The 25,643-nt window shown below is 46.0% G+C and overlaps 1 protein-coding gene across 1 annotated transcript in view; it reads left to right on the forward strand.

Annotated features, from left to right (window-relative positions):
* Nucleotides 1-25,643, forward strand: part of clasp1a (cytoplasmic linker associated protein 1a) — a 357,689-nt gene that overhangs the window by 205,933 nt on the left and 126,113 nt on the right.

Consider the following 25,643-nt stretch of genomic DNA (forward strand, 5'->3'; position numbering starts at 1 on the left):
CAGTCTACCTTAGCTAGTTCTTCTCTCATCCCATTGTAATCTCCTTTGTTTAAGCACAAAACGCTAGTGTTCGATTTTTACCTTCTCACCCTCCATCTGTATTTCAAATTCCACCATATTGTGATCGCTCCTTCCGAGAGGATCCCTAACTGCGAGATTATTAATCAATCCTGTCTCATTACACAGGACCAGATCTAGGACCGCTTGTCCCCTCGTAGGTTCCATTACATACTGTTCTGGAAACTATGGCGGATACATTCTATAAACTCCTCTTCAAGGCTGCCTTGACCGCAATCGACATGTAGATTTAAATCCCCCATGATAACTGCTGTACCATTTCTACATGCATCAGTTATTTCTTTGTTTATTGCCTGCCCCACCATAATGTTACTATTTGGTGGCCTATAGACTACTCCTATCAGTGATTTTTTTTGCCTTACTAGTCCTGATTTCCACCCAAATGGATTCAACCTTATCCTCCATAGCACCAATGTCATCCTTTACTATTGCCCGGATGTCATCCTTAAACAACAGAGCTACACCACCTCCCTTACCATCCACTCTGTCCTTCCGAATAGTTTGATACCCATGGATATTTAACTCCCAGTCGTGACCATCCTTTAACCATGTTTCAGTAATGGCCACTAAATCATAGTCATTCACGATGATTTGCGCCATCAACTCATTTACCTTATTCCGAATACTACGTGCATTCAGGTAAAGAATGTTGGCTTTTATACCTCTGTTTTGAATCGTAATACCTCAATCAATAACCTCTCCTAAGTTATATTTCCTCTTAACTTTTCTCCTAATTTTCCTTGTCGTTGTACCCATATCTTCATGTAACAACCTGCCGCGTCGCTTACCATGTATGTTTTTATTCCTTTTAGTATTACTGGGCCTATTCACTGAGCTCCCCTCAGTCACCGTACCTTTTACTGTCACCCTTTTTGATTTTTAACTGTGTCTTCTCTGCCTTACACGTTCCCCCTTAATGCCTTTTGTTTCCGTCCCTGTTTTACTACCTTCCGACTTCCTGCATTGGTTCCCATCCCCCTGCTTCATTAGTTTGTGAATGGCGGAGCAAGCTCGAAAAGCCAGATGGCCTACGCCTGCTCCTAGTTCTTATGTTCTTATGACCAACCCCTCGAGGCACTTCATTTCAATCGATGTCAAGGCCACCGGACGATAGTCGTTGAGCCACGTTGCCTGGTTCTTCTTTGCCCGGGTATGATGGTGGTCTTCTTGGAGCAGGTGGGGTCCTCGCAACAGAGTAGGGAGATGTTGAAGATGTCTGTGAACACATCTGCCAGCTGGTCCATGCAGGATCTGAGTGCAGGACCAGGGACGCTATCGGGTCCCATCACCTTCCGAGGGTTCACTCATGTTGATGACATGAAACTATTTGCAAGTTATCAAATAAGTCACGCACTCAAAATGTGGGAAGGGGTGTCGCTATGTAGCTGCCTGCATATTAGCATAGTAAAAGAGAGGATAGAGAAAGAAACATTTACAGGGCAATGATCACAGTAAAGAATTAGTGTTTTGTGTGAGTCCAGAGTCAAGAGTCCAATGGTGTATCCCTTCACAGAGGTCTGTGTTGCAAACTCAGTTGATATAACTGGATGGAAAGATCCCAGAATGGAACCCTGGCTCAAAAGACCATAACTCTTTCTTTTTTTTTGACAAGAATGGAGGAACGGAGTCACAGGGCTGCTGATAAAACATTTATTAAAACATAGAAATATCTGGATTATGATGCTATATTCCTTTACTGGTCTCTGTATTCTTAACTTCAGGTGTTTTAAATGTTCTTTCCATCCCTGGATTGTATCTTATTCCTGAGGAAGCTTGTATCTTTGCAACTCTCTTGTCCTGTCCAGCAGAGTTGAGAGCTGTTCACTCCCCAGTGTCCAGTTTCGAACTGCTCTGGTTTCCAGTTCAAACAAAGACCAAAGCAAAGCCTTTCCCTCTGAAAAGTGGCCTCCTGTTGCAAATTATTTGTTTTGCCATAGCCCTCTTTTAAGCATAATAGAAAAACAGTTGGAACTTAACCAACCCCCACACATACAAAACACCTTTGTCCAGCACAAATCTAACTACAGGTTTTATCCTGCCAGGCACAGAAACATTAAATTAAATACACTTAATTATACCTTATTTCTGATGTTTACCAATACAAATCTAATAAGTTTAAAACTACCTTTGTTTTCCTAACATCAGCAGGTTGAACTGATGCTAGATAATTCACATTTCCAGTGGAGACGTTCGCAGTGAGATGGGTATGCAGAGATGAATTAGTCTTGCAGGTGCGGGGGCAGAATTTCCTGTAGGTGGAGCCAGGCATTCAAACCTGGACAGAGTCAAGTTTCTGTGCTGCTGCTTGGTCGTAGAAAGTTGGCAGACTTGTGTGCAGGACTTCAAGTGTGTGTGGGGGGGGTGGGGTTGTGCGCAGAGGAGGTGTCTCAGGACACTCCACTTGGACAAAGATGTATATTCCTTTGTTTGGATTTTTGAGATTGTAATGTTCCAACCGATGAGAATTTGAAAGGAAGGGTGGCGCAGTGGTTACAAGTGTTGCCTCACGGCGTCAGGTTACTGTCTGTGTGGAGCTTGGACATTCTCCCCTGTGTCTGAGTGGGTCTCAGCCCCACAACCCAAAGATATGCAGGGAAGGTGGATTGGCCACACTAAATTGTCCCTTAATTGAAAAAAATAATTATATTTAAAGAAAGAAAAGAATTTGAAAGGACGTTCCAGTGTCCTTTGCCCTAATTGACTCTGGTGGCCCGGCCCGGCCTGGCTTATGAAATGTGGATGGTTTTTATGTAATTCCCTTTGAATTTGCTTCAGAGATAACAGATGTCAGCTTTTCTGACACTGCCAGGAAGTTCCTTTTTGTTCAGGATCACAGAAGGACATAGATTTGGGCTTTTTAAAGCTCGTGTCCAATTTTTAAAATTTTAGAAATTAACCAGGATATCTTTTTAGCGAATTCCTATGGTGCCGAAGGGGCCATTCGGACCATCAAGTCTAAACCGATCCTCTGAAAGAGCACCCTACCTAGGCCCACTCCCCCGCCCTCATCCCATAACTCCACAACCCACCTTACTTTGGACACTAAAGGGCAGTTTACCACGGCCAATCCACGGCACATCTTTGGACTGTGGGGCACTGGAAACTGGAGCACCCAGAGGAAACACACGCAAACACTGGGGGAAAGTGCAAACTCCACACAGTCACGGAAGGACGGAATTAAACCTGGGTCCCTGCGCTGTGAGGCAGCACTGCTAACCAATGTGCCCGCACGGTAGCACTGTTGCTTCACTGTGCCAGGGTCCCAGGTTCGATTCTCGGCTTGGGTCACTGTCTGTGTGGAGTCTGCACATTCTCCCTGTGTCTACGTGAGTTCCTCCGGGTGCTCCGGTTTCCTCCCACAAGTTCCAAAACATGCTGTTAGGTAATTTGGATATTCTGAATTCTCCGTCTGTATATCCGAACAGGCGCCGGAGTGGGACAACTAGGGGATTTTCACATTGCAGTGTTATTGTAAGCCTATTTGTGACAATAATAAAGATTAAAAGTGGTGGTCATCTTGTAAGTCCTTCCTGATTATTTTCTTTTTTCCCATTTATTTTTTATTATTTTGTTCCATGGACCCCGATTCAGAATGTGCCTTTTTTTAAAATTTAGATTACCCAATTATTTTTTCCAGTTAAGGGGCAATTTAGCGTGGCCAATCCACCTACTCTGCACATTTTTGGGTTGTGGGGGCGAAACCCACGCAGACATGGGGAGAATGCAAATTCCACATGGACAGTGACACAGAGCCAGGATTGAACCTGGGATCTCAGTGCCGTGAGGCAGCTATGCTCACCACTAGGCCACCGTGCTGCACCCAGAATGTGCCTTTAAGTTGACTAGTGTTAGCTAGGCCGTATGTTCCGGAGAGGAGAAACCAGATTTGCCATGCCAAGTGAATCTTGGGAAGCTGTTTTGGAGGAGGTTATTTTGATCTGCTAACTGGCAACCGGCAGGTTAACCATAGACAGCCTTCGGCCTGACAAACGTCAACAATTGGATCCTGCCAGGTGTTTTATCTCCCCCTCTGCCGGTTGCCTGCTGTCTCCAAGACTGCAGTGAAGATCATTACAAGCTGAAGGAAAAGTACCCAACTAAAGGCCTAACCTTGATAAAGAAATTGACTGGAGGGCATCCATCTCAATCAAAGGTCCTATCCTTTTATTTTATTGCATTTTAGCTATTTTCTGTAACTCTCAACCACGTGTGAGTGAGTATGTGTGTGTTCCAAATATATTGCAAAAATCCAATTTTGTTCGGAATTGAAAATTGCAGCAATGGATGAAGAAGCAAAGTTAAACATAGAGCATATATTGTTCTTTATAACCAGCTCATGTTAGAGTCATTACATTTTCTCCTCTTTGGAATTCTGAACATTCAAAACCAAATTCTAAACCGATAAGTTGAGGGAAATTGGTCACCTGAGCACTCATCATGGGCGGGATTCTCCGCTTGCCAATGCCAAAATCGTATTCTGCAATCGGGCGGAATATCCTATTTGACCCCAAAATCGGGGGAGCCATCTGTTTTCAGATGCTTCTCTCCCCCCCCCCCCTTCCAAAGCAGCAAAATTGGTGAGTGCGCCGCACGCCGTTGGGACAGCATCAGGACGTCACCTGAAGGCCCTCTGCCCATGCTCCGCCCATGATGGCTCGACTTCCCGATGGCGTGGGACACATGTGTTCTTGAGTTTAAGTCAACCGGGCCGGGGGGGGGGGGGGGGGGGGGGGGGGTCCGGCGCCATGTTGTAAGGCCCAACCAATGCAGGTCGTTGCCATCCGCATGTGCGGCCACGGACCTGGCAATTCGCCAGACATTTTTGTCGGGAACGCCGGGGGCTTTTGCATGGCGCGGCTGCTAGACCCCCATCGGGCGGAGCATCGGTGCGGGGGCGCCGCCAACATTTTCATCGTGAAACTAGACACTTCCTCCAGACATAGCCTCAAAGTCGGAGGCATCAGCCCCATGTCTTGGGGAAGCTGCACTTGATTCTTGACGCAGCCAAAGAAGGCAGATGTCCCAAGTCTCTGAGGCTGTGCATGTTTCTGATTCTTCATGTCAATCAATTGAGTTATGAAGAAAGATGCAAAAAGCTCAGATTCTTGAGCTTTGAAAGATGAGAAAATGTGTGCCAAACCATAAAAGGGGTATGTAAATTGGAATAATAAACCTAAATACAGGACCCAATATCAAATTAAACCATGACCCAATTTAACTAAAATAGCACCACAGGCATAGATGTAAATTAGTCCTTTGTTTTTATTAAAAAAAGCACATGAACGTTAATTAATGAAAGGCAAATTGGGGAATAACATCAATAAGCACTTCATGCAGAACATGATTAATCGGGAGTCAGTGGCATTGTGGTAATGTCACTGGGTGAGCAGAGGTCCAGGTTAATGCTTGGGTCAAGGCTTCAAATCACACCATGGCAGCTGGTGGAATTAGTTAGTTAAGTCTGGAATTGAAAGCTAGTCGCCGTATTGTGCCATGAAACTGAGACTACGTTTCATGGCAACATACTCAGACTATCTTTTGTCTTTAAAACTCATCTGGTTCGCTCATGTCCTTTAGGGAAGGCAATCTGCCATCCTTATCTGGTCTGGTCTACGTGTGAGCCCAGACCCACAACAATGTGATTGATTCTCAAAGCCCCTCCAAGAAGGCCACTCAGTTAAAAAGCAATTGGGATATGGACAGCAAAAGGCTGGCCTTGCCGGTGATACCCATGACTCGTGAAAGAATAGAAATAAAAACCTGGAATAATCTTGCAGATGGGGTTGTGAAACAAAATCACCATTTGAGTGACATTTAGCTGCTTTGATGGAGATGTAATCGATTTCTTAAGGGTTGAACTAGATAGAGAGAACACAGCTACATTTGTATATTGTTGCCTTATGTCACTGAAGTCATCCAAAAAAATATTAGTGCTCTGACTATTATGAAGACCTATACAAGAAAGCCAGATATGATCTAAGGAGATCCATCAAAGATGTCAAAAGGCAGTACCGGACCAAGCTCAAGTCCCAGGCTGGCCACATGGACCCCACCGTCAATTATGGCAAGGTCTGCAAGACATAACAGGCTACAAGATGAAGGCATGTAAAACCGCCGGCTCCAACGCACCCCTCCTTAATGAGCTCAACGCATTCTATGCCCACTTTGAGCAAGAGGTCAGCTGGAGCGAGTGGAGAAGTGGCTAGAGGTGCAGGGGGTGATGAAATAGGAGGTGGAGAGGGCGGTACTGGATCAGAGCAATTTAATCATCTTGGAGGCAGTGATGGCAATGATGGGGGAGATGTGTAAGGTACTACGTGCGAGGAGCGACGACCAGGAAAATCGGTCAAGGCAGCAGGTCCTGTGTAGTGTGGACCTACTGGAGGAAGTAAAAGGAATGAGTGCCACCAGCTACGTGCTGAAAATGTTCGGGAAGCTGGTAGATGAGAAGGTCTTCAAGAGGCCCCCTGAAGTGGATCGGGCCCACGCGTCCTTGAGACATAAGCTGAGGATGGTGGAGTCGGTGATTGCGCAAATGCACAAATTCGAGGGGAAAAAAAGAAGATCCAGAAGTGGGCCAAGGCGACTTGGGACTGTAGCTGGGAGGGGAATCGGATCCGGATATATCAGGACACTGGAGCTGAACTGATTAAGAGGTGGGCAGATTTCAATAGTGCCAAGGGGGTGCTCTTGCAAAACAAAGTTTTGTTTGGAGTACTGAACCCTGCCAAGTTGTGGGTGACATTCCAGGGGAAGGAGCATTATTTTCAGACAACGGAAGAGGTGAATGACTTTGTTCAAGACCATGGACTGTGGGAGGATTAGGATGGGTTAAGTTGTCTTTTTGTGATTTATTAGGGTTTTGTTAAATTGTACTGTTAATATGTTATTGATTTTGCTCATAAGCATGATGTTGATGATGTGTGTCCTGCTGTGGTTGGGGTTGTGGGGTTTCCCTGCCCACAGTACCTGGTGATGGAAGAGGTGGGGATGGGATGTTTTGGGAAGGTACAAGGGATGGTGGGACTCTTTGCCTGTGTCACCAGATGGGGTGGGGGAAGTGGGATGTTGAAGGGGAGTGGGTGGAGTAGAAGGGGTGGGGGAATTGGTGAATGGTGGAGTGGAAGGAATGGGGGCTGGGTGAGTGAAGTGGGTGGAGTAGAAGGAAGGAAGAATGGAGAGATGGGTGGTGGAGGTGAGGTTCTTTGGGCCTCCTGGTAGGAGTTGGGGGGGGGGGGGGGGGGGGATGTTGCTGACGCTGTTTAGTGACTTGGAATTAGGAGAAAATGGACGGGGTTGCCATTTTGTGTGGGCTCAAGAGAGTTGGGGAAACAGAGAATTGGGTGGCCTGGGGAGTTGGTGATGATGACGGATCATAAAGAGGAGGAGGTCAAAAGCTCCTGGTTCGGATTGTAACCTGGAATGTCTGGAGCTTGAAGGTGGGGCAAGAATGTTTGCGCGCTAAAGAGTTGAAATGCAGATGTAGTTTTTCTGCAGGAAACATTTACGGGATGGGGTTGAGGAAGTTGTGTGTAGCACAAACTTTCCACTCGGTTTGATTCTAAGGGGGTCGGGGGGGGGGGGGGGGGGGGGGGGGGCTCGGTCATGATCTTATTCAGTAAAAAGGTGACATTTACATTGATGAGAGGTGTGGAACTCTGGGGATAGGTATCTAATGGTGAGTGGGAGGTTGGCGGGGATGCCAGTGGTGCTGGTGAATGTATATGTGCTTAATTGGGATCTTGGGGACTTCATGAAAAAGTTGTTAGTGAGCATCCCAGACCTGGATTCCCGCAAGTTAAATCAATGGAGGGCGATTTTAATTGTGTGCTGGACCCGAGAATGGACCGGTCGAAGCCACGCTTTTTCTCCCTGTTCACTGGGTATACTTGAGAATTGATTTCTTTGTGGTGGGGAAGGAGATGCTGATGGGGGTGTTGGGGGCAGAGTATGCAGGGATAGTTCTCTTTGACCAGGCGCTGCATTATGTTGATGTGAGGCTGGAGTTGGGGCGGGTGCAGAGACCTGGGGGGGGGTGGAGGGGGGGAGAGAGCTAGAAATGATCAGTGGGGTTTTTGAGGACTACTGCAGGAGGTTGCATAGCTCTGAACCTGAACCTGAGGCAGCGGATCGGGGGGATTTCTTGGGTAGGTTAGTGTTCCCAGAAGTGAGTGGGACAGGTGGCAAGCGTTGGAGGAGCCACTAAGGTTGCAGCAGATAATGGAGGGGATGAGGTCGATATAGTCGGGAAAGGCGCCCGGGCCGGATGGCTTCCCGGCTGAATTTCGTACCCTGTTTTGGGGGGGAATTGGTCCTGATGAGTATATTTAATGAAGCATTTGAGAGGGCAGAGCTGCTGGACAGGTTGGCGCAGGCCTTTATTTTTTTTTTATTCCAAGGAAAGACAAGGACCTACTGGAATGTATTTCATACAGGCTCATTTCATCATTAAATATGGATGTAAAGATCCTAGGCAAGTTATTGGCCAGGCGATTGAAGGGGCATGTGCTGGAGGTGGTGGCAGAAGACCAGACCGTGTTTGTGGAGGGGTGGCGGCGGTTATCCAGTAACATTGGGAGACTAGAAGGTTGTTGAATGTGATGAATGAGTTGGGAAGAACACAAACCTGGGGGCCCTGCCATTCAAGATTGCGAATGTTCGGTTTAGGTATTTGGGGATCCAGATCGCGCATGACTTGGCAGCGATGCTCAGATGGAACTTCTTTTTTTTTTTTAAATGTTTTTATTCTCCATTTTCACATTTTCCTTCAAAATTTACACCCCACCAACTGACAGTAAACGGTAACAAATACAAAATCAATCCCCTTAACAATAACAATGATCCCACCCTCCCACCACCCCAAACAACGGCCAACCTGTCAATATATGCATCCAATAAAACAAACCCTCCCATGGTGGAAACAAAAAACAAAGGAGAGAAAGAAAAAAAGAGTCCGGGACCGCCCATGGTCACCATCAACCTGTTCTGCCAGGCTCCACTGGCCGCAGCCCCTCCCCCCCACCTCACTCCCATTCACTGGCTGGCTTAAACCGGCCAGCGCGGAGGCCCCGCCCGGGTCCCTTTCTCCCTTGCCTGGCCCAAAAATCCCCTTTTAGCGCACAAACCCAGCGTATCCACCTATGCCCCAAAGAGCCCTAATTTTGAGTGAAAGTCCCATCACTTCCTTTGTCCAAATATATACAACATTGGCTCCTTTAGCCCATATACCCGCATGCAGTGAAGGAAAAAAGAAGAAAATACAGTCATGAGGTTACATCAGCACATGGCCATTTCTCAGTTCTGCCACATTCCTTCTGCCTTCGCAAACTCCTCTGCTGCTTCCGCCGTTCCAAAATAAAAGTCCTTGAGCTTGTACGTCACCCTCAGGTTCGCTGGGTATATAATGCCGCACTACACCTTGCTAATGTACAGTGCCCTCTTCACCCAGTTGAATGCAGCCCACCTCCTCGCCAGTGCCACCGTAAAGTCCTGGTATACACGTATACCAGCTCCAGCCCACTGCACCACCCGTTTCTGCTTGGCCCAGTGCGTGGCCCCTGGGACTGGGCTTAAAGCCCCGAAAATGCCTTTCCCAAACGGGAGCCCTCCTAAGTGCGGCTGCCTCCTGCCCGCCTCACCGGAAGTGGCTCAGATGGAACTTAACAAGACTGGTGGAGGGGGTTAAGGGATGCCCTCCATTGTCTCTAGCAGGGAGGGTACAGGCTATAAAGATGGGCGTGCTGCCCAGATTCTTGTTTATTTCCCAATCGCTCCCAATTTTTCTTCCCAAAGCCTTTTTTCAGACGATCGATTTACTAATGTCTGTTTGAATGGGCGGGTTTGACAGCGAGGGTTAGTAAGGCACTGTTGCAGAGGAAAAGGCAGGTAGGGGGGCTAGCGCTACTGAATATGTTGAAATACTTTTCGGCAGCTAATGTGGAGAAAGTGAGGCAATGGTGGGCAAAGGATGGGTCGGATTGGGTGCGGTGGAGGAGGACTCCTGGAAGGGATTGAGTTTGAGACCCATATTAATGGCCCTCTCCCGATTATCCCAGGGAAATATTCTAATGACCCAGTGGTGGACTCTACGATAAAGATTTGGAACCAGCTGAGGAAGCAATTTAAGCTGGGATGGGAGTTGATGTTGGCCCTGTAGTGTGGGAACCATCGATTTCCGCCTGGTGTGATGAATGGGATATATGAGAGATGGTGAGGGGAAGGAGTAGAGCAAGTTAGTGAGGGACCTGTATCTAGAGCAGGCATTTTCAAAATGAGAGTTGCAAGTAATGGGCGGGTGTCAGGATGGTTCCGGAGCCATCCATCGCAGCGTTCCACGTGCAGCAGCTGGCTTTTAACAATGCTGGCTTTGAACGGCTTTAAAAATGGCGGCCGTGACCAGCTAAAGAAATGCGGGCGCACTGCGCATGCATGTCCGATCATCAGTGCACATGGGCCCGGGAGTGTTGAACCCTGGGTCAAAGTGCGATCGCGGCATTCCGGCGGCTGACTGCGTAGTGATCACTGATGATGAACGAGGCCATGACCTCGATCTGTTTTGCATTACTCAAACATTACTCAAATGATCTGGTGGGGGTATGTATTCCTCATGGTTTAATCGTGGGCAGAACTGAATGTTTGGCAAGGAACATAATGAAAGGCATGGGAAATCATCACATTGTCACCCTCTCTGTACTGAAGGGTGGCTATAAGTTTTTTTTTTTTTTGCTGACCTTTTAGACTTCATTAAAGCATTGAATCGAAACAGTGACCAGTCAATTCCAATGACGGTGGACTTCATCCGCTTTAAGAGTTACTGTAATGATCAGTCAGCAGGGGAGCTAGTTTACGAACTGATGTACGAAATCCACGCTTTCCTCCTCGAGAGATTGTCCTCTCTGGCTGATTCGTTTCCTGATGAAACTTGGATGCTAACTATGTCTTACCTTGCGGACAGATTTTCAATTCTAAATGAACTGAACCTCAAAATTGCAAAGAAAGGAGGATGACAGCTTTCGGCAATGTGAAGAAATCGCAGCTTTCCAAAACTCATTGAAAGTTTGGCAATTGCGAGTGCAAAGACAAAATTATCACAAGTTTCCCACACTGCCACATCGAAGAAAACAGCATTAGTCAGGAAACTCTAAATGGACTGGCAAGCCTGACTCTAAATGAAGCTGACTGAATTTCTGCACCTCATCATTGACAGCACATTAAAAACATGGCACAAGTCAATCAAACTGTCAGCATTCTGGAGTAGCATGTCCGACGAGTATCTGGAGCTGAGGAAAACGAGCATTTTGTTGCTTTTGTCCTTCACAACTACTTACATGTGTGAGGCTGGATTTTCTGTCCTCACAAAGATGAAATGAAAATGAAAATCGCTTATTGTCACAAGTAGGCTTCAAATGAAGTTACTGTGAAAAGCCCCTAGTCGCCACATTCCGGAGCCTGTTCGGGTTGGCTGGTACGGGAATTGAACCGTACTGCTGGCCTGCCTTGGTCTACTTTCAAAGCCAGCGATTTACCGGGTGAATCCTGCACCCGATATGTGCATAGCCTTCTCCTCCTGTGAACCTGATTGGAGTGAGATAGTGAGGACCAAGCAGGCTCTCTTCTTGCATTAAAGGTAAGAGAAAATGGTGGGTTGCAAAGGTCGGCTGGCGTGGGTCACGAAGGTCAGCCGGGGTGGGTCGCGAAGGTCGATATGCGTGTGTCGCAATGGTTGGCCGGCGCAGGTCCCGAAGGTTGGCCGGTTGGTAAAGCTGGTTGCCCGGAAAAAAAAAGTTTGAAAAACACTGATCGTAGAATTTCATTGAATTTACAGTGCAGAAGGAGGCCATTCGGTCCATCGAGTCTGTACCGGCTCTTGGAAAGAGCACCCTACCCAAGGTCAACACCTCCACCCTATCCCCATAACCCAGTAACCCCAGCCAACACTAAGGGCAATTTTCGACACTGGGGCAATTTATCATGGCCAATCCACCTAACCTGCTCATCTTTGGACTGTGGGAGGAAACCAGAGCACCCGGAGGAAACCACGCACACACGGGGAGGATGTGCAGACTCCGCACAGTGACCAAAGCCGGAATCGAACCTGGGACCCTGGAGCTGTGAAGCAATTGTGCTATCCACAATGCTACCGTGCTGCCCTATTGCTACCGTGCTGCCCTATCTTGAGTGGTTGAGGTGTGTTGATTTTTGAGAGAAATTTGAGTTGCTGAGGGGAAATGAGTTCTGATACCTGGGTTCCCTTTGATACCAGAGTATACTTTTCTGGAAAATTGCTGATTTCTGATATATGGGGGGAGGGGAAGATTGAGAATATCTATGGATGGTTGGGAAAGAAAGAGATGGCATTGGTGAATAGGATTAAGGGCAAATGGGTGGAGGAGATGGGGAATCGCGCTAGGATGTGGGCTATGGAATGAGATGCTGCTCGGGGTCTACGCTACCTCAATGTACACGAGGATAAGTCGCATTCAATTTAAGGTGGTACATAGAATATATATGACAAGAGCGGGTGAGTGGAGTTTTCTCGTGAGGTGGACGATTTCTGTGAGAGGTGCGGGAGGGTGTAAGCGAGCCATGCCCATATGTTCTGGGGGGGGAGGCGGTGAGGAATTGGAGAAGTTTGTGTGTGTGGGGGGTTGGGGGTTAAGGTTCTGTCGGAGGTACCACGGTTTGGGGTAGCACTCTGCCCCCTTAACAATGATATTCCGGATCTCTGAGACCGGGGGGGGAGAAGAAGGGAAGAAAGAGGATTAAATATCTTTTTAAGCCTGGTTTATGGAGATGCATTATTAAGTATATAACACCACATCAATATGATGTTTGCATGTAATAATAATCTTTATTGTCACAAGTAGGCTTACATTAACACTGCAATGAACTTATTGTGAAAAGCCCCTTGTTGCCTGTGGGTACACAGAGGGAGAATTCAGATTGTCCAATTCACCTAATAGCATGTTTTCTGGGACTTGTGAGAGGAAACCGGAGGAGGAAACCCACACAGACACGGCGGCAGACTCCACACGGACAGTGATCCAAGCCGGGAATTGAACCTGGTACCCTGGCTCTGTGAAGCAACGGTGCTAACCACTGTGCTACCGTGCCACCCTGCTGATTTGACCTAAACGCATGAAGGTACCGCATGTCCATGTTCTGCTGACTGCTACAATAAACAGGCACTGCATGTCCACATGTTCTGCTGACTGCTACAGTAAACAAAGGTTGGGTGGGTGGGGTGGGGGTACATATAAATACTGGTTTTCCAATTATAAAACTCTTTGGCTGCTAGATGATTTAACAAGTTTGGAATAAAAATTAATGAAACTGACTTTTGTGATTTTTAGAAGGATACAAAACTCTTTGGCTGCTAGATGATTTGACAAATTTGGAATAAAAATTAATGAAACTGACTTTTGTGATTTTTAGAAGGATTGTCAGCTCTGACCATCTTTTCATGAGAAAAGATTGTAGCACAACAAACATTGGAGATTCAGTATTTGATAATCTACTTGATAGATCAGGATTTGTATGATCTGTACGTTTATAATGGTAATGAATATTAATTGAAGAAAATTGTTCAAGTCCACAGACGTCCAGTTAATGCATTTGTCATAATCAGGCTGACTAATGTGTAAATATATGTTTCAAAGAGCTATAAGCCAATCTTTTGAAATGTTTTGTATGTGCATATTGTTTGTGATGCTGTTTGCATAGACGTGTCAGATGCATAGCTGTAAACATCAGAAACATAACATTGCAGTTAGCATTTTCTGTAGGCAGCATTTTCAGGGGACATCGAGGTGTAAAAGTCCACAGCATATCAGAACTCTTAATATTGCACATTTGGCTCAGGGCATTTTAGTATAACAATGCAGCAAATGGGATGAAATGGTGGAATTGAGTTAAATTAAATAAGGTTGGGACAAAGTAGACAGAACAGACACTTCCCAGGTGTCAAGAATTTAGCAGCCGTACATATAGATTGAGTGTAAGAGATTTAAATAATGTGGCAGGAGAAACTTCATAAAGTTTTGTCTAATTAGTAAGTTCGAGGATGACACCAAAGTTGGTGCAGTGGTAGATAGTGTTGAGGATTGTCAGAGGATACAACAGGATATAAATAGGTTGGAGACTTGGGCAGAGAAATTGCAAAGGGAGTTGAGTCCAGACAAATGTGAGGTAATGCATTTTGGTACGTCTACCATAAGAGGGGAAATATACAGTAAATGGCAAAACTCTGAGGAATATAGAAAGTCAGAGAAATCTGGGCATGCAGGGCCGCTGATCTTTGAAAGTGGCAACACAAGTGAACAAGGTAGTCAAGAAAACATACAGAATGCTTGCCTTCATTGGATGGGGCATAGAGTATAAAAACTGACGAGTCATGCTCTAGTTGTATGGAACCTTGGAAAGGCCACACTTGGAATATTGCGCACAATTCTGGTCGTCACACTACCAGAACGATATGGAGGCTTTGGAGGGGGTGCAGAGGATGTTTACAAGGATGTTGCCTGGTCTGGAGAGTGTTAGCTATGCGTAGAGGCTGAATAGACTCGGACTGTTTCCATTAGAACGATGGAGGTTGAGGGACGACCTGACAGAGATCTACAAGATTATGAGAGGAATGGATAGAGTGGAATGAATAGAGTGGATGGTCGGGGACTTTTTCCCAGGGTGGAGGGGTCAGTCACCAGTGGGGGCATGGCTTTAAGGTCCATGGGGCAAAGTTTAGAGGAGATGTGCGAGGCAGGTTTTTTAATATAATTTTAGAGTACTCGATTCATTTTTTCCAATTAAGGGGCAATTTAGCATGGCCAATCCACCTCCCTACACATCTTTGGGTTGTGGGGGCTAAATCCACGCAGACACGGGGAGAATGTGCAAACTTCACACAGATAGTGACCCAGAGCCGGGATCGAACCTGGTACCCCGGCGCCGTGACACAGCAATGCTACCCAGTGCGCCACCGTGCTGCCCCCGAGGCAGGTTTTTTTACGCAGAGGGTGGTAAGTGCCTGGAATGCGCTGCCAGGGGAGGTTGTGGAAGCAGATCATTAACGGCGTTCAAAAGGCATCTCGTCAAATACATTGATGGGACGGGTATAGAGGGATATGGACTAAGAAGTGCTGAGGGCTTTGGCCAAGGGTGGCATCATGATCGGTATAGGCTTGGAGGGCCGATGGGCCTGTTCCTGTGCTGTTTTGTTCTTTGTTCTCATTGCAGCTTTGATCCAAATATGGAGGCAAGAGTTGTACACCAGACAAATGCTCGCTTAGCTGCATTGGCATTAACGCAGCAATTGACCAAGTGTGACATCAAGGAGATCTAATAAAATTGAAGACCATGGAGATCAAAGAGAATCATACCTATGTTTACAGCTATCACAACCTCTGATGTCACTGCAGGAGTTCCTCAGGGTAGTGTCCTTGGCCTAATCATCTTCAGTTGCAACATTAGTGACTCTTATGAGACCAGGAGTAGAACTGCTTTCTGACACTCCACTGTGTTCTGTGTCATTCAAACTCTATTGAGATTGAAGCAGCCCATGTTAACCTACAACACAATCTTGATAACAGCCAGACTTGAGCTAAGTGGTATCAAAGCAGAATCACTGCAGCTGCTGGAAACCTGAAATAAAAACAGAAATGTTGGAAATACTACGGTCAGACAGCATCTATGGAGAGCATCTGTTTCTCTCCATAGATGCTGTCTGAACTGTTGAGTATTTGCAGCATTTTGTCTTTTTGGAGCAAACAAAATGTGTCTATCTCAAACAAGAAAAATCCCAGCCATCTCTTCTGGCTTTCAATTATATGATGATCACTGTGCCCTTACTGCCAACATCCTTGGGTCAATGATATTGAGAACCTGTGATGGGCATGATCCTCAGATTGGTTACAGGAAAAGGGCAGATGATGGGTATACTGTGACAAGTAGATCATTTCAACACCAACCCGACCCTCCAAGCCTCATCACTATCTTAAGCCTTACTTATAATCAGGAGTGTGAAGGAATGTTTCACCTTGTGGCAGTACTCACCATGGTGCAGTTCAACTGACAAGTGCCCCTGCCACTGGAATTTGTATCTAACCTATTTCCCACTGGTGGACCTATGATGCACAAAATACACTGCACTAATCATAGAAATCATAGAATCCCTACAGTGCAGAAGGAGGCCATTCAACCCATCGAGTCTGCTCTGAAAGAGCACTCCACTTGATCCCACTTTATCCCAATAACCCTTTGACTTAACAAACACACCGCAGGACACTAAGAGGCAATTCAGCATGGCCACTGCACCTAGCCCGCTCCATCACAGATCTGCTCCAGACACAGGGCACATTCTAGGTTCTTACACAATCGTTCTCCACAACACAACACAGCTCCGAACCTTCCCTTAAATATGTTTTTTCTCTTTCACCTTTAAAACCATTGTTTGGAATATCTTTGAACTGTGTTCAAAATATAAACATCTTTCATGCTCTTTATTGCCACAACTCTTGGGTCAAATAAAACTGAACCTTTTCCAAGTTTACTTATAACCTTAATTTATAAGCTCCTTCTTGCCTAACATTGAAATTCAACAGCTAAAAATCCAAATTCTCACATATCTCCCAAGGCAAATTTTTACTCTGTTGTGTTTACTTGTAGAACATTCAACTTGGTCCTGTTCAATTCAAATACTTGCTTTTCACAACTAGCCCCTTTGGTCGCAATTCGATATATACTCAGTCCCCAGTTTAATTAAAATAGTCATGCCCAGCACCACACATTTACACAGACCAACACAACATCCTCAGTAAGTATTAGAATAACATTTTCATCACAATTTTAAAGTCTAGTCACAGTTTCAATTTGGGGAACTCTGGCAGTTAATTTGCAAACAGCAAAGTTTAAAAAAAACATAGAAAGCAGATCATCGCCATAGAGCTGTTGGTTGAAGGATAAATATAATTCAAAGCCACTTGAACTCCCCAGCTCTTATTCCAAGAGTGCCATGGAATTGTCTCCATCCACCTGAGTGGACAGGAGCTTGGCTTATCATCTCACTGTGAAAGCATGAGTTTAAAAATAAACTAAAATAGTAATAATCTTTATTAGTGCCACACGTAGGCTTCATTAACACTGCATTGAGGTTACTGTGAAAATCCCCTAGTTGCCACACTACGGCGCCTCTCTGGGTACACTGAGGGAGAATTCAGAATGTTCAATTCGCCTAACGAGCACGTCTTTCGGGAATTTTGTGGGCGGAAATCGGAACACCCAGAGGAAACCCATGCAGACCCGGGGAGAACGTACAAACTCCGCAGAGACAGTGACCCAAGCCGAGAATTGATCCCGGGTCCCTGAAGCTGTGCTAACCACTGTGCGACTGTTGCCCTGTGACCACACGGTCATTTCATGAACAAACCAGATTATAACACAGCTCCTGAAGGCTGGACTAAGGAAAGCATGGTTTGGTTTCTAACACGGCATAGATGTTCTTGCTGCAACTTTCCTGTAAGCTCTAACTCTTATTCCCAGCATTAGAGCTGTCAAAAAAGACCCCCAGAGGTGTCCATGGAATGAGTAGTCACACATCAAATGGCTCCTGCCTCAAGACTTTTTTTTAGCCCCTACCAATTTCACAGGGGTGGTGCAGGTGGAAAAGTGGCGAAATAGAAGGACTAAAACTGCTCCGGTGAGTGATGTCGAAGAGTTACCAGACGAGGACTGTGTTGAACAAGAGCTATTCTTCGGACCTTGCAATATAAGAACATTAATTAGTGTTATTTCAACAGCACTTCTCTCCCCTGAGACCTTTTACCACCAAGAGAAACCGAAGCAGCAATGTTGTGGGGATTGTATAATTTTTTGAGTTGTAAACCCTTGTGACCTGGCATATAGTAATAGTTCCTCCAACACTGCTGAATAAGAATTCTGGAATTCCCTACCTAGCAACCATGGTGGGAGCATCATCGCCACACTGACTACAGCAATTTAATGACGAGGCCCAACATTACGTTCTCTGGATGACTAAGAATGGCCTTGCCTGCATTACACACATCCTGAGAAAATTTCATCTGTGCTAACAATTAAGTAATTGCAAATGGGACCTAAGGATTAGTTAGAGACTGGAGTTTATAGCTTTTGTTTCCCTTTCTATATAGCGTTCTGATAAACTATAAGCTATCTGATTATAAGTCATCTGATTATTTGTGCTATGTTGCTAAATTTGGAAATGACATGCAGAGCCTAGCTAAGTCTTACTTTTGATGAAGAGGACAATACATTCTCCTCAGCAGCAGCATGCTCCAAATTTTTAAGTAGCTTTGAATTGTTTTAGTTGAGTTTATATAGTATTGGGATTGGTGATTTGTTTGGAGGGGGCTGTGGAGTTGGTTATGACAATAACCTTATGACTGGCAGTTAGACTTGCTGGATTGCTTAAAGCCAAACCCTGCTAAGTGCTGTTTTTTTATTGCCAGATCTTTCAGATGGTTTCTCTGGGTGACTCTGGCAAGTTGTTGATGACAGCTATATGAGACTCGTGCATGAAGGAAAATCCCATTAAACTCAATTGTAAAAGTAACAAAAGTGCTTAAGTGTTAAGTAAGAAATCAGGAAAAATGCTGCGTTAGAATATTGTGAAATAAAGCCTGCATGAAAGATTCAAAATTCTGAACTAACATGACAATGAAAAGCGGTTTAAACTGCACTTTTCAATTGACCGTTTTTAAAAGTCCCGTGGCTGTGTATTTTTATTTTCTGGATTTATTTCTTTGGTGAGATGTACAAGTAGGTCTGGTTACCAAATCTGCTTTGACGCCCTGAATTTAATTCATATACATGTAAATGTAATGCTGTTTCCTTTTTAAAGTTCAGGAATTTATTCATCTCATGTTGTCATTTAATTTTTTTAAAACGCAATTTATTCCATTTTACAAGTAGGAAAAATCCCTGGCTATAAATGGGTTAAAGCCCTTGTGACATGTACGTAACTTCAATTATTACTTGAGAGCTCGTCTTCTGTATGTGGAATTGATTTTTTTTTGTTCATTGAAACTAAGTTTGAACTGTGAATGAACTAATGTCACTCCACTTGGAATGTATATATGTCCTTTTGAAGTGCAAGCATCATCTGCACGCAGCAGTGTTCTACTTCATTGAATGTGTTTGGTATTTATAATGCACCATGAGCTAAATTTGCACCAAATCTTTTAACTTTATTCCGTTAAAGAGTATGTTGCTTTTGGCGAAACGCAGGCATGAAAGATATTTAATACTTCTAAGATGTCATCTTAGTTGAAAACAATTTATTTCCTGAGGGCATGGTTCACCCCATATATGTGATATATATCTGCTAAGTATACATGACTTAAAAGGAAAACATTTCAAATTTATTTAACTCCAAACATTTTTCTCTATTGAAAGCAACAATGTAAGCCGCCTGTAGCACCTTGGTTGGATTGTTTTTTTTTTTCAAAAGAGGCTTGAATTCCTTTCTCTCACTACCAAATAGCATTGGGACCTGTGTGGCTGTGATCTGTGGAAATTTGTTAACTAAGGGTGTCACCCTTCATTTGCTTCCAGCTTCTCGTCGACACTCAAGGTCCACCAGCGCACTCTCCACTGCTGATTCTATTGGGCAGCCAGGTGAACAAGTGCTGTTTGCATGCTTGTTCTAATTTCCCCATTTTTTTTTTCACTTCCTATTTGTCATTGGGTCTTCTAACTGCAGGCAGTTTTTTTCCAAATGGTCATTTTACATTGCATACATGTCAGGAGTAATCATAATTGTCATTTTCATAAGACTATAAGAAAAAAAACTTAGAGCAAGAGTATCTTGAGCTTTGTGGACTTGAGGAACACGGACACCTAAAGAATAGAATTATGGTCAGCCACTTCTGTTTTGGGTGGAGAGTGAACCAACGAAAAGTGCTTGTGCTTTATGGGGAAGATGACAATTATGATTGCCCAATAGTATACTTCGTGGAGCTTTTTTTTGTCATAGTGTGCACAGTTTTCATTATTTCAGTTCCACCATTCATATTTTCTGGTGAAATATGTCATTTCATACTATTCTGTGGTAGTCATGACTAATTCATGTTGTTACTTTATGCCACAACTTACTTTATTCTTGTCCTTACCAGGATTGCTTGTTTAATTTTCAGTCAAATATCAGTTGTTGAAATCGAGTCAGGTCACAGGACTGTAAGCACAGTGGTTAACTTTAAAGCACTGAGAAGCAGTTGTCGTTGAAAACCCTGCTGCCACAATCGCCAAATGGAAGTATGGCTTACTTTGGTGTGCATGTGAAATGGACAGGAGATCATAAAGGTGGATTAGAAAAAAAGTTTTTTTTTTTCTAATTCATTTGCATTTGGCTACGTTGATGTCCTAAGATTTACCAACAGCAGGTTTTCTACCTTTGTGCATTTCAGTCATTTCAGCCACGAACCTATTTTGGTTAATTTCGTAGTTAATTTCTGGCCTTATTGGTCAACACCTGTTTAATATCCAGTTTATTACAAATTTGTCAATGCACAGCTTCATGTGGTATATTTTCAACTGCTACTAGTGAAAATGAGAAATGTGTGGTTTCTGTAATGGGCAGTCAATCCACAAAACCAATTAAGGTCTGGATGGTAAATTAAAAATCAACCTCAAAATACATAGTTTCTTTGAAATAGTTAATCCATTAATCCAGTAGTAATTAGTGCATTTTAAAAATGGGGAACGTCTGGCTGTGTGAAAACTACTTGGACCATCAAATCTGGATTGGCCCAGGTATAATTGAGAGCCACGTATAATTTTTTTTTTTGCTTCCCTTCTGTCGCCTACATGTTCCTCCCCATTTTTCACTCATGTTTGTACTAATTTGTCTCTTGTCGGCATCCTGGATTTTTATTATGTTGCACCATGTATAATGTGCTATCAATTTCAGGGGCCTCACGGTAGCATGGTGGTTAGCATCAATGCTTCACAGCTCCAGGGTCCCAGGTTCGATTCCCGGCTGGGTCACTGTCTGTGTGGAGTCTGCACATCCTCCCCGTGTGTGCGTGGGTTTCCTCCGGGTACTCCGGTTTCCTCCCACAGTCCAAAGATGTGCGGGTTAGGTGGATTGGCCATGCTAAATTGCCCGTAGTGTAAGGTTAATGGGGGGAATTGTTGGGTTACGGGTATACGGGTTACGTGGGTTTAAGTAGGGTGATCATTGCTCGGCACAACATCGAGGGCCGAAGGGCCTGTTCTGTGCTGTACTGTTCTAATTCTAATTCTAATTTCAACATGAAGTTCAACTTCAATGAAATTCATTTTGCAGGATTTCAATTGATTTTCCTTTTAAAATAATAAAACACACACTCCAGAATCCTTTCCACATTAAAATGAGCCAAAATTGTATTAACTGCAATCATCACCCTATCTTGTAACAAAAGAATGGAAAAATACTCTGCCTTGCCATAATACTACTAATTCTATCAATGTTACAGTGTTGCAACTTTTTTTTAATAAATAATTTTTATTGAAGTTTTTACAAAATATAAACATCATAACTCTATTAACGTACACCCGCGGTAACACCCCGTAAACAGTTCCCCCAGCTGCAAGAGCAACTTCAAACAAAAGGAAAAAACAGAAAAAAACAAAACAGAAACCAAAAGACAGAGAAAAAGAAAACAAGGGAAAGAGTTAGCACCCTCCACAAACCCATGTGTCCAGTTCTCCCTCACCCTCACCCCCCCCCCGGGTTGCTGCTGCCGCCGGCCTATTTCCCTACCGTTCCGCCAGGAAGTCCAGAAAGGGCTGCCACCGCCTGAAAAACCCTTGTACTGATCCCCTCAGGGCAAATTTCACCCTCTCCAATTTAATGAACCCTGCCATATCCGAGATCCAGGCCTCCACGCTTGGGGGCCTCACATCCTTCCACTGGAGCAAGATCCTCCGCCGGGCTACTAGGGACGCAAAGGCCAGGACCCCGGCCTCTATTGCCTCCTGCACTCCCGGCTCCACTGCCACCCCAAAAATTGCGAGTCCCCAGCCTGGCTCGACCCTGGATCCCACCACCCTTGACACCGTCTTTGCTACCCCCTTCCAAAACTCCCCCAACGCTGGGCACGCCAAAAACATATGGGCGTGGTTCGCTGGGCTCCCCAAGCACCTAGCACACCTTCTTCGCCCCCGAAAAACCTACTCATCCTCGTCCCGGTCATGTGAGCCCTATGTAGCACCTTGAACTGTATGAGGCTAAGCCTCGCACAGGAAGAGGAGGAATTCACTCTCTCCAGGGCATCCGCCCATGTCCCCTCCTCAATCTCCTCACCCAGCTCCTCTTCCCATTTACCCTTCAGTTCCTCCACCGAGGCCTCGTCTACCTCCTGCATCACCCGGTATATGTCCGAGATCCTCCCTCCTCCGACCCACACCCCCGAGAGCACCCTATCCCGCACCCCCCGTGGAGGCAGCAAGGGGAACCCCTCTACATGCTGCCTGGCAAACGCCCTCACCTGGATGTACCTAAACATGTTCCCCGGGGGGAGCCCAAACTTCCCCTCTAACTCCCCCAAGCTCGCGAACCTCCCCTCCACAAACAGGTCCCTCAACCTCCTAACCCCTGCCCTGTGCCAGCCCCGGAATCCGCCATCAATGCTCCCTGGGACGAACCGATGGTTCCCCCGTATCGGGGCCTCAATCGAGTCCCCCATTTCTTCTCTGTGCCGTCTCCATTGCCCCCAAATTTTGAGGGTAGCCGCCACCACCGGGCTCGTGGTATACCTCGTTGGCGGGAGCGGCAACGGCGCCGTTACTAGCGCTTCCAGGCTCGTGCCCACACAAGACGCCGCCTCCATCCTCTTCCACGCTGCCCCCTCCTCGCCCATTACCCACTTACGCTCCATCGCTGCGTTGGCCGCCCAGTAGTACCCACAGAGGTTGGGCAACGCCAGCCCCCCCCTATCCCTGCCTCGTTCCAGGAACACTCTTCGAACCCTTGGAGTCCCATGCGCCCACACAAATCCCGTGATACTGCTGTTGACCCTCCTGAAAAAGGCCTTTGGGATAAAGATGGGGAGGCACTGGAACAAGAACAAAAACCTCGGGAGCACCGTCATCTTGACGGACTGCACCCTACCCGCCAGTGACAGCGGTAGCATATCCCACCTCTTAAACTCCTCCTCCATCTGCTCCACCAACCTTGTGAGGTTGAGCTTGTGCAGGGCCCCCCAACTCCCAGCCACCTGGACCCCTAGGTACCTGAAGCTCTTCATTGCCTGCTTCAGTGGGAGCCTACCAATCCCCTCCTCTTGATCCCCCGGATGCACCACAAACACCTCGCTCTTGCCCAGGTTCAGCTTATACCCCGAGAAACCCCCGAATTCCCCAAGGACCCTCATCACCTCCGGCATCCCCCCCCACCGGGTCCGCCACATACAGCAGCAGGTCGTCTGCATACAGTGACACTCGATGCTCCTCCCCCCCTGCACCATGCCCCTCCAGTTCCCTGACTCCCTCAGTGCCATGGCCAGGGGCTCAATTGCCAACGCGAAGAGCAAGGGGGACAGGGGGCACCCCTGTCTCGTCCCCCGATGCAGCCGAAAGTACTCCGACCTCCTCCTATTCGTGGCTACACTTGCCATCGGGGCCTCGTAGAGCAGCCTCACCCACCGAATAAACCCCTCCCCAAACCCAAACCTCTCCAACACCTCCCACAAGTACTCCCATTCCCCCCTATCGAAGGCCTTATCCGCGTCCAACGCCACCACTATCTCCGCCTCCCCTTCCACCGCCGGCATCATAATGACATTGAGGAGTCTTCGCACATTTGTGTTCAGCTGCCTTCCCTTTGCAAACCCCGTCTGGTACTCTTGTATGACCCCCGGCACACAATCCTCTATTCTAGTGGCCAGGATCTTTGCCAGCAGCTTAGCATCGGCGTTCAGCAACGAAATCGGCCTATATGATCCACACTGCAGAGGGTCCTTGTCCCGCTTCAGGATCAAGGAAATCAGCGCCCGTGACATAGTTGGGGGCAAAGCCCCCCTCCTCCCATGCCTCGTTAAAGGTCCGGACCAACAGGGGGCCCAACAGGTCCAAATACTTTTTATAGAATTCCGCCGGAAACCCGTCCGGCCCCGGCGCCTTCCCCGACTGCATGCTCCCTATCCCTTTGACAACCTCCTCCAACTCGATCGGCGCCCCTAGACCCTCCACCCGCTCCTCTTCCACCCTCGGGAAACGCAACCTGTCCAGGAAGCGCCCCATTCCACCCTCCTCCACCGGGGGCTCAGACCGGTACAGTTCCCCATAAAAGTCCCTGAAGACCCCATTGACATCTACCCCCCTCCGCACCACCTTCCCGGCGCTATCCCTCACTCCCCCAATCTCCCTGGCCGCGTCTCGCTTCCGGAGCTGGTGCGCCAGCATCCTGCTCGCCTTCTCCCCGTGTTCATACACCGCCCCCTGTGCTTTCCTCCACTGGGCTTCCACCTTTCTGGTCGTCAGTAGGTCAAATCTGGCCTGAAGACTAGTGTTGCAACTTGTAATTCACTCCTTACATCTTGAATTTGCACAGATACTCGAGTGGGACTACACTCAGTGGCCAATAAGGGCTATTTTTTCTGCCCTTCCTCCTTTCCGCTCCTCACACCATCCAAGCCTCGAGTGCCCCAAAATTGCACTCGGTGCACTTTCTCACCTGCATGAGATAATTTGACCCTAGATCTGGATATTCCAATAGTTAAGTGCTGAGCAATCTCTCCTATTTGAATGGCTTCCAATATCAATATTTCTGAACATGTATTTGTTGAGCAGTATTACTATTGGAATTTTTATTTTCATGTATCCCATTAAATGCATGTGTGCAGGTAATTGATTAGTCTTAGTGATGCCATTTATGGTTATGGTTACTGGACTTTATGCCTGCACTGCACTCCAATCCTGGAGCTTTCCTGTCCATCTCCCTGCATGGAAGGATTGAACCTCCCGTAATACAAGATCTTTTTGAAACATAAAAGTTGAATACAGGCCAGGTACAGCTCAAATTTAAAAAATCAAGATTAATAATTCAGTATCCGCTTACTTTTCCTGAAGCTCAAGCAATGTTATGAGCGTATAAATATGTATTTGAGTATTTTGGTTTCTTTAAGCAATAACATTGAAAAGGTTGAGAAAGGCCCAAATGCCCTGAATGGTTGTTGCACAGATGCATGCTATAGAAATTGGGACAACAAGTTTCTGCTGCACTTTCAACTTGTGTCTATATAAAGTTGAAACGAAAGGGAAAATGCTGGAAAATCTCAGCAAGTCTGGCAGCATCTGTAGGGAGAGAAAAGAGCTAACGTTTCGAGTCAGCTTTGACAAAGAGTCATCGGACTTGAAACGTTAGCTCTTTTCTCTCCCTACAGATGCTGCCAGACTTGCTGAGATTTTCCAGCATTTTCCCTTTCGTTTCAGATTCCAGCATCTGCAGTAATTTGCTTTTATATAAAGTTGAAGGTTGTTGTCCAGTTTCCAATCATTTGAAGAGTTAATGGTTTTGTATCAATCAAGGCATATATTTACTTAAAGCGATTCTTCAA

This window comes from Scyliorhinus canicula, chromosome 2 (genome assembly GCF_902713615.1).
Source record: "Scyliorhinus canicula chromosome 2, sScyCan1.1, whole genome shotgun sequence".
In the NCBI taxonomy this organism is placed as follows: domain Eukaryota; kingdom Metazoa; phylum Chordata; class Chondrichthyes; order Carcharhiniformes; family Scyliorhinidae; genus Scyliorhinus; species Scyliorhinus canicula.